General features: G+C 40.5%; 1 non-coding gene across 1 annotated transcript; it reads left to right on the top strand.

Annotated features, from left to right (window-relative positions):
- Positions 1-9,695: 9,695 nt before the first annotated feature.
- Positions 9,696-9,802, top strand: LOC140856793 (small nucleolar RNA R71). The gene has a single exon (XR_012140395.1). It is a non-coding gene; the product is annotated as a small nucleolar RNA R71 (small nucleolar RNA).
- Positions 9,803-10,569: the final 767 nt, after the last annotated feature.

Genomic DNA, 10,569 nt, shown 5'->3' with positions numbered 1-10,569 from the left:
ACATGGATCGATCCATGATGGATTGTTTTAGTCTATCAATATCTTTTTGGAGATATATACTTGAGTCAGCTTGTTATGTACTTAATAGGATTTCTAGTAAATCTGTAAGTAAAACACCATATAAGATATGGATGGATGTAAGCTAATGCACTCTCACCTTAAGGTTTGGGGTGGTCCAGCTTATGTCAAACATTTAAAAATAGACAAACTCAGAGTCAGGTCTGATAAATATATTTTTATAGGGTATCCTAAAGAAACTAAGGAGTATTATTTCTATCTTATTGATGAACAAAAAGTGTTTATCAGCCTTAGGATTGTCCTTTTGGCAAAAAAATTTTTTGAAGAAGGAATTAATGCCTCTAAGGTTGAACTTCATGAAGTTCAACAAATAAAATTGACACAGTCTAGTGAACCCATAGAATCGGATTTGATGATGTCAAATCCAGAATCTGTTGTAGAGGCACCATTAAAGAAATTTGATAAAGTATTGTGTCAACCGGACTGATACTATAGTTTCTTGATCCAAGATGGGGATCTTATTGAACTTGATGAGAACAATGAGGATCCAAGCACCTGTATGGATGCAATGCAGAGGTCCGACTCTGATAAATGGCTTGAAGCCATAAAATTCAAAATGGAGTCTGTTGGTGCAAAAATCTGCTTGCATCGGAGAAGCTGGAGTCGAGGGAGTCGCGGTCGCCGTCGAAACCTGCAAAAGAAGTCTAAATCGGAGGTGGGGTTGCTCCGACAAGATCCTCCGATGCTCAAGTTAGTTCTCTATCTCAACAAGAATGGAGTGCTCAAACAAAAATTTTAACAGAGTTTTTAGGTAAGAAAATGAGAGCTTAGAGAATAACGTATCTGGGGTCCCCTTTTTATAGGTGGAGGGGGCAACAGACTGATAGCGATGTCTGTAACCATCTGGTAGTGGGCTGCCCAGGGTCAAGAGAAGTTTATTGCGGAGAGTAATGGAGTGGGATCGTGGCCATCACCGGGACGTGCCACGTGGAGTCTGTTGCGGGAGTGGAGCGGCATCCATTGTCGCGACTTGCCAGAGGGTGGTGGAACCGTGCGGTATCCGTCGCAGGAAGTGGAGCAGAATTGTGGTCATTATGGTGGTTTGCCAGGGAGTGATGGAGCCGTGAGGAATCTGTTGCAAGAAGTGGAGCAGAGTCGTGGCCATTACTGTGGCCTGTCAGAGGGTCCAGGCCTATCGGTCGAAGTTCGGCTGGAGTGTCTGACTTGAGAGGTGGCTAGCTACCCGTCTGAGAGGAGCTCGGAGTCGGCTCCCGTATGAGTCCGGACGAAGTCTCCCTTCAGCAGAAGTCAGAGATGAGGTCTGGCTCCCGTGGGAGTCCGGGCGAAGTTTACCTGCAATTGGAGCCGTGGGCGGAGTCCGGCTCCCGTAGGAGTCTGGAAGAAGTCTGCCTGCAATTGGAGTCGTGGGCGGAGTCCGACTCTCGTAGGAGTCCGGACGAAGTCTGCCTGCAATTGGAGTCGTGGGCGGAGTCCGGACGAAGTCTGCCTGCAGCCAAAGTCGGGGATGAGGTCCGACTCCCGTAGGAGTCCGGACAGAGTGTTCCTGCAACCAGAGTTGGGGAGGAGGTCCGGCTCCCGTAGGAGTCCGGGCAGAGTCTTCCTGCAGTCGGAGTTGGGGACGAGGTCCGGCTCCCGTAGGAGTCCGGGCAGAGTCTACCTGTAATTGGAGTTGGGGGCGAAGTCCGGCTCCCGTAGGAGTCCGGACGAAGTCTACCTGCAATTGGAGTCGTGGGCGGAGTCCGGCTCCCGTAGGAGTCCGGACGAAGTCTGCCTACAACCGGAGTCGGGGACGAGGTCCGGCTCCCGTAGGAGTCTGGGTAGAGTCTTCCTGCAACCAGAGTTGGGGACGAGGTTCGGCTCCCATAGGAGTCCGGGCGGAGTCTACCTGCAATTAAAGTCAGGGACGAAGTCTGGCTCCCGTAGGAGTCCGGATGAAGCTTACCAGCAGTTGAAGTCGGGGATGAAGTCCGGCTCCTGTAGGAGTCCGGATGAAGTTCACCTGCAGTAGAAGTCGGGATGAAGTCCGACTCCCGTAGGAGTCCGGACGAAGTTCACCTGCAGTAGGAGTCGGGGAGAAGTTCGACTCCCGTAGGGGTCCGGACGAAGTTCACCTGCAGTAGAAGTCGGAGATGAAGTCCGGCTCCCGTAGGAGTCCGGACGAAGTTCACCTGCAGTAGAAGTCGGGGATGAAGTCCGGCTCTTGTAGGAGTCCAGACGAAGTTCACCTGCAGTAGAAGTCAGAGATGAAGTCCGGCTCCCGTAGGAGTCTGGACGAAGTTCACCTGCAGTAGAAGTCGGGAACGAAGTCCGGCTCCGTAGGAGTCCTGACGAAGTTCACCTGCAGTAGAAGTCAGAGATGAAGTCCGGCTCCCGTAGGAGTCCGGATGAAGTTCACCTACAGTAGAAGTCGGGGATGAAGTCCGGCTCTCGTAGGAGTCCGGAGAAGTTCACCTGCAGTAGAAGTCGGAGATGAAGTCCGACTCCCGTAGGAGTCCAGATGAAGTTTACCGGCAGCTGAAGTTGGGGACGGAGTCCGGCTCCCGTAGGAGTCTGGACAAAGCCTTCCTACAGTCGGAATTCGGGGCAATGGGCCGTGATGTGCAAATCTTAAAATTTGTAAATAAAATCGCAAGCGCACGGTGTGCAGAGTAGCACGACCAGTGAGTACGGGTCGATCCCACAGAGACTTGGTTTAAAAATGATTTTCAAATCTATGCTCAAGCGAGCTTTAACGAAAATCAAAAGTCGAAAGTTGTTTGCTAAAGACAATAAGACTAAGGATCTAGAGTTTTTTGAATCCACTAGATCTAGATTAGGGAATTCTACCTAGAATTTTTCTTATTGATCCTAACGACTACTCCTCTTGTCTTTCCCAAGCATAGATTATGAAGGGACTAAGGCCCAACGATAACCCATCAAGATTCTTTACAGGGGAGTAGTAACTAGGATCCCTTAGGGTTTTCTCCTCCTATGCACTGAATCAAGCATGAACTATGAAGGGACTCTGACCCAACTGTAGTTATCAAAAATTCTTGACAAAAGAGGAAGAAAAAGAAACCCTAAGAAAAAGAAAGAACCCTATGTAAAATCCCTACTCATATCTAGCTTCATCGCAAACCCTAGAAGGGATGCTTAGCTAGACATGATCTAAATCTACATGCAAAATTTAAATGCAAAAAATAAACTACCCTAATTTCATAAATTAAACTATCCTAATTGCATAAATTTAAACTGCATAATTTAAACTAACCTAATTGCATAAAATTTAAATTGCATAAATTAAACTATCCTAATTGCAAGAAAAAGAAATTGCATAATGTAAAGAGATGAAATTGCATAAAAATAAGATTTTATATAAAAAAAAAATTTATTACAAAAATTCAAAGCTCGAGCTTGAGAAGAGAGCTAAAAACCCCACTATCTAGGGTTACAAGCTTGATCGGAAGGAAGAATACATAAAACAAGGGCCTTTGGGGGCTTTTTATAGGCATTTGGGGGTTATAAGGTTTTCAAAACTTTAGATGTGGGACTAAGAGGTTTTAGAGGGTTGTTAGGGGGGTTTATGGTGCGCCGATGGGTCCATGGTCCATGCGCCTGTTGCTGTGGACCAGGCGGCTAACCAGATCACCAAATCAGTTGATTTTTGACCAATTTTGATCTGATTTGATTCGGGTTTGATCCAATTGAGTCTTCTTTCTTCATTCTTCAATTCCTGGGTCAATTTAACTCCGTTTTGCATAAAATTTATGCCGTTGGAATCCTCTTTCCTTGTTCTTTCTATTGATGATCTCTTCTTCTACAAAATATAATAACAAGTATCAATTTCTTAATAAAGTTAGATAATTTAGATATTAATTGATACTTTTTATGTCAATTTGTGACATAAATCACACCCCCCAACTTAATCATTGCTAGTCCCTTAGCAATGTACCAAAATAAGATCATATTCCAAAAAGATCCTTCCTTTGCAAATTAATTTAAGATCGAAATTCAAAAAGTTTTCTAGTATTAGTAAGTAATGAGCTTCGAATTAGAATCGATAGTCAGTCTACTTAGAAGCTTTCTTAGAGTACACTTAAAGTTTTATAGCACTTGTGTGAGTGATAACTAACTTAGTATTTCAGTATTAACTTGTACAGGCCAATTGTATCATTTTTCATAACTTAGTTCGATTAATTTTCTATACACCCCAGATTAAACAAAGAACTAAGGTAGCTTTCACACTATTTTTTTATTTTTTTTTTTTTTTTGCTGAGCATCCTGGTCTTCCCACCACCGTTTGATGCGAATCTCAACACTTGACTTAGGTGAAGAGACCCGGTTACTAGGCTTAGGGCAATCCACATTTACTCTATGTTTTGTATTTTATTTCAGGCAGGTAGCTCTTTCCTTAAATTTAAATTCTTCAATTGGGGTGTAGAAAAAATTATCTAATTTAAATAATACTCAAATCTTAATTGGCCTTACAATTAACACCTATTTACCTTGTTAGTGTGCATGTGCAATTGGAAGTGCTAATAGTCTTTAAATGACCTAAGCCACCAAGAGTCTAACCAGCTAATCTTCTCCGTGACTCACTACATTAGCAAATACTTTCTAACTTACTCTTATTTCTTTTATAGATTAATTTATTTCATATATAAATATATATATTTTTATTTTTTATTTTTTTACATAATATATTAAATGCAAGAAATAACTCATAGTGGAAGAAAAGGAAATGATAACACCTGATTTTGTTCAAGCTCTCCCCTCAACTTGACCGACATTGTCCCCAATGGAGTTTATCTAATTTATTTTCCTAAGCAAACTGAAAAAAAAAAAGCATTAGAAATTAAATAAGCTGGGTTGCCTCCCAGAAGCGCTAAGTTTTATGTCTTCAGCCAGACCAAACCTCGAAGCAACTTAATCAGAATAAGTTGATTCATAAAGAACCATGGCATCTTCAACAGTCTTGACAGGTAATTCCAAGAATGGTTTTAATCGTTGACCATTAACTTTAAAGATAACACCATTACTTGGGTTTTCAATCTCAACAGCTCCATGTGAAAAGACTTCCTTTACTAAAAATGGTCCTGTCCATCTAGACCTAAGCTTTCCTGGAAACAGATGTAATCTAGAGTTATATAAGAGCACCTTTTGTCCGATATTGAAAGTTTTTCTTATAATTGATTGATCATGAAATGCTTTGGTTCGTTCCTTGTATATCCTTGCATTTTCATAGGCTTCATTTCTAAGTTCTTCTAATTCATTCAATTGAAGCTTCCTATGGTTTCCAGCGTCGTTCAAATTTGTATTTAGTTGTTTGATGGCCCACATGGCTTTGTGTTCTATCTCAATAGGCAAGTGACATGGTTTACCAAACACAATCCTATAAGGAGACATTCCTAGATTGGTCTTGAAAGCGGTTCGGTATGCCCAAAGTGCATCAATTAATTTCAAAGACCAATCATTTCTATTGGCACTAACAGTTTTTTCCAGGATCTGTTTGATTTGTCGGTTTGACACTTCAACTTGCCCACTAGTTTGAGGATGATATGGTGTGGCTAATTTGTGGGTGACATTATACTTTTTCATCAATATTGCAAAAGGTCGGTTACAAAAATGGGTTCCCCGATCACTAATGATTGCCCTGGGAATACCGAAACGGGAGAGAATATTTTCTTTAAGAAACTTAATGACCATTTTGCTATCGGGTGTTCTACATGCAATTGCTTCTACCCATTTTGAAACATAATCAACTGCTACTAGAATGTATTCATTTTCAAAGGAATTTGGAAATGGTCCCATGAAATCGATCCCCCAAACATCAAAAACTTCAACTACCAAGATTGGGTTGAGTGGCATCATGTGTCGCTTGGTGATTCGGCCCATTTTCTGACATTGAGCACAACTTTTACAATATTCATGAGCATCCTTAAACAAATTGGGCCAATAAAAACCACATTGGAGAACCTTAGCAGCAGTTTTCTTAGACGCGAAGTGACCCCCACATGCTTGATCATGACAAAAAGATAAAACATTCATGACTTCGTTATCTGGGATACACCTTCTAATAATTTGATCAGGACATTGTTTAAAAAGATAAGGATCATCCCAAATGAAATACTTCACTTGGGCAAAGAATTTATATTTATCCTGCTTAGTCCAATGAGAAGGTATCTTGCCTATGGCTAAATAATTTACAATATCAGCAAACCAAGGTTCAATAGACACATACATGAGTTGCTCATCTGGGAAAGATTCATTGATGGGTGGTTCACTAGATGGTGCAACTGGAATTCGGGACAAATGATCTGCTACAACGTTCTCAGTGCCTTTCTTGTCCCTAATTTCTAGGTCAAATTCTTGTAGGAGCAAAATCCATCTGATTAAGCGTGCCTTGGCATCCTTCTTTGCTAGGAGATGTCTAATGGCTGAGTGATTGGTGTAAACAATGGTGTGGGTCCCAACCAAATAAGATCTAAATTTCTCTAAAGCAAAGACAACGGCAAGGAACTCCTTCTCAGTTGTGGTGTAGTTAAGCTGCGCATCATTTAAGGTTTTACTTGCATAATATATCACTCTAGGCAGCTTATTTATCCGTTGACCTAAGATTGCGCCCACAACATGATCGGACGCATCACACATTAATTCAAATGGTTCAGACCAGACAGGAGGATGAATGATTGGAGCTGATACAAGTGCATTTTTTAGAAATTCAAAGGATTCCAAGCACTCATGAGTAAATTCAAATTTGGTATCCTTTGCCAAAAGATTAGTCAATGAACGTGCTACTTTGCTAAAGTTGGCAATAAACCTTCTATAGAATCCAGCACGACCTAAAAATGAACGTATTTCTTTCACAGATTTAGGTGGTGGAAGACTTGCAATTAGATCTATTTTGGCCTTGTCCACTTCAATCCCCTTTTTAGAAATGACATGGCCAAGAACTATTCCCTGTTTGACCATAAACTGACATTTTTCCCAGTTGAGAACTAGGTGCTTCTCCTTACATCGTTCTAGAACTAATTGCAGGTGATTCAGACACTCGGAGAAGGTTAGGCCAAAAACAGAAAAGTCATCCATAAAAATTTTAGAAATCGTTCTATCATATCTGAAAACATGCTGATCATGCATCTCTGGAAGGTTGCCGGTGCATTACATAGTCCAAAGGGCATTCGTCTATAGGCAAAAGTACCAAATGGACAGGTGAATGTAGTCTTTTCTTGATCTTCAGCGGCTACGGGATCTGGTTGTAACCGGAGTATCCATCAAGAAAATAATAAAACTCTTGTCCGGCTAGTCTTTCCAACATTTGATCAATAAATGGCAAAGAAAAGTGATCTTTCCTTGTCGCAGCATTCAACTTTCTATAGTCTATACAGACCCTCCATCCCGTTTGGGTCCTAGTTGGGATAAGTTCGTTTGCATCATTTTGGACCACTGTTACCTCAGATTTCTTGGGTACTACTTGAACTGGGCTTACCCAAGAGCTATCAGAAATAGGATAAATTATTCCACTATCTAAGAGTTTCAGAATCTCCTTTTTAACTACATCCTTCATAACTGGATTAAGCCTTCTTTGGGCTTCTCTTGTTGGTTTAGCCTCTTCCTCTAAGTATATTCTATGTTGAACTATAGAAGGGCTTATTCCTTTGATATCTGCTATGGTCCAACCTATTGCCTCTTGATTTGCTTTTAGAACTGACAATAACTCCTCCTCTTGCTTGGGATCTAGGTCTGATGCAATAATTACAGGCAAAGTTTCTTTGGGTCCTAGATATGCATACTTGAGATGTTCTGGGAGGGGCTTCAGTTCTAAAATGGGTGCTTCCTCTATCGATGGTTTAGGTGATGAGTTCACCATCTCAATGATTGGTTCAGTAGGAAGTGTCGATTCCTGATTAATCTGATTTTCTTTAAGTATTTCATTGACATCCTCAGACTCATGGATTAACCAGGGGTTAGACTCTAGGTCGACTTCATCATCACTAATGTCAATGGATTCATAAATACCATCTTGGACTACATTGACATCATCATGAGAAGAGGATTCCTGTTCTAAGTTAAAAACATTAAGCTCAATGGTCATATTTCCAAAGGATAACTTCATTAGACCATTTCGATAATTGATTTCAGCATTGGCCGTAGCTAAGAATGGTCTTCCTAAAATGAAGGTATATGTCCTTTAGGATTCGCAACTGGCTCAGTCTCTAAAACAATAAAATCTACAGGGAAAATGAAATTTTCAACCTTTATCAGAACATCCTCGACCATTCCCTTAGGGATCTTGAGAGATCTATCGGCTAACTGTAATGTGATCCCAGTAGGTTAAAGTTTTTCTAATCCTAGTTGTTCATACACCGAATATGGAAGGATATTCACACTAGCTCCTAGATCTAGCAAGGCCTTTTTTATATTGGTTTCTCCAATAACACAAGAAATTGTTGGAGCTCCAGGGTCCTTATATTTAATTGGCACATGGCTAGATAGGTATGAACTGACACTTGCAGCCAAAAATGCTTTCTTTGGTACATTAGTGGTCCTTTTCCTAGTGCAGAGATCTTTTAAAAATTTGGCATAAGTTGGAACCTGATGGATTATATCTAAAAGAGGAATATTAACTTGACTTATTTAAATACCTCTAAAATTTTGTCTAAATATTCAGATTTATTGGATTTCAGTCTATTTGGAAAAGGAGCTCTAGGACTTTTAAGTACTGGACTAGGTGAATTTTCAGTTTCTGGTGCTTGAGGTTGAAAGGTAGTAGTTTTAGAAGGTGACTCGGCAGATGAGTCATCTATATCATCAAGTGCAACTACCTTATTGTCTATTTGTTTTCCTGATCTTAAGGTATGAATGGCATTTACACCATTAACTTGGTTTCTTGTTGGGGTCGTGGACCATTTTGGTTCCTAGGATTTGGCTCAGGTTGGCTAGGTAACCTACCATGTTCTCGTTCACTAATGGTCGAAGCCAGCTGACTTACTTGCATTTCAGACGGGCTATAGCTTGGGTGTTATTATTTATGAGTTGACCCATGGTTTGCATAAAGCTGGTATGTGTTTTCATCATGGCTTCTAGGGTTTTCTCTAAAGAGGTAATTTTTTGTCATTATCATGGAAGCCTGGCGGGTTGTTCATCACTGGGTTGGACCTTAGATTTTGCTGATTGAAATTTGGATTACCTACATTAGGATTCTGGGACCATGAGAAATTTGGGTGATTCCTCCAACCTGGGTTATATGTGGGTGCATAAGGATTGTTCAATGGTCCTTGATAGGTGGCATTCACCTGTGCACACTCATTCGAGTAGGAACATTCTTCTAAGACATGGTCTGGTGCATTGCACCCTTTACACATGGGTGCAGATATTTGATTTACATTGGCTGGTCTCTGTAATTCTAAGGCTTCTAATCTACGTGTTAAGGTTGCAATCTTGGCCTCTGATGCTAGGGTTGGTTGAATTTGATGCATTCCTCCTCTTGAAGGTGTAGCTTTATCAGGTTCCCTAGTTGTTTCCCACTGTAAATTTTTCTCGGCTAGGTCTTCTAAGAATTGCCAAGCTTCAGTAGTTTCTTTGTCCATAAATTGGCCTTGGCACATGGACTCTAGCATGGTTCTTGAGTTTGAATCTAACCCCTATAGATGATCTGGCATAGTCTCCAAGTTTCTATTCCATGGTGTGGGCATTGGGTCAAAAGATTCTTGAAACGATTAAAGTACTTCCAAAATGATTCACCAGCTAGTTGGTAAAATTGATTTATTTCATTCCTAATCCTAGCTGTTTTATGATGGGGAAAATACTTTTTTAAAAATATTCTCACAAAGCCCTCCCAGGTAGTGACAGAATAGTTTGGCAACTATAAAGCCACTTCTTAGCATTGTCCTTAAGGGCAAAGTTGATTAATCTAAGTTTGACCTCATCCTCTGTTAATTGCAGTTTCATGGTTGCACATACCTCCTCAAATTCTCTAATAAATATATAAGCATCCTCTAATCCTGTGAATTTTGGAAGCATATTTATGATTTGAGGTTTGATTTCAAAATTGTTAGCTGTGGGTTGTGGCAACCTGATACAAGATGGTTGGATGGAGCCAACTGGATAACACAAATCCTTAAGGGTCATGGGTTGGATTGGTTCAGCCATTGGAACAACAGGAATTGACTCAATTCTAACTAGACGACCCGACACTCTTCTCCACACATGAGGTGTACGGTTCTCGATGTTTATACAATTTTTTTTATAAAATTTTTATGTATAAGAAAAAGAAAGAGAAAAAATTCTAAAGAGAAGATCCTAAGGAGTCTTAAATCTAAAAAAAAGTAACCAAATTAATTTAAATTTTAATATATTTTTTTTTTTTCAAACAAGTGAAACAATAAATTAAACTCAATCTATCCTAGGGTTAACCTAAATCTAGACAGCTCCTAACTGTTCCAAGATGACCCTTCAAGCCTTCCAAGTGGAGATTGATCAACTAGTTAGCCAGGTAAGTATAAGAGGTGGGAGGTTCACTCATCGTTGCCTTTCTAGACACCAAACGAG

Source organism: Elaeis guineensis, chromosome 3 (genome assembly GCF_000442705.2).
Source record: "Elaeis guineensis isolate ETL-2024a chromosome 3, EG11, whole genome shotgun sequence".
In the NCBI taxonomy this organism is placed as follows: Eukaryota; Viridiplantae; Streptophyta; class Magnoliopsida; order Arecales; family Arecaceae; genus Elaeis; species Elaeis guineensis.
This window is presented reverse-complemented; position numbering and strand designations above follow the sequence as displayed.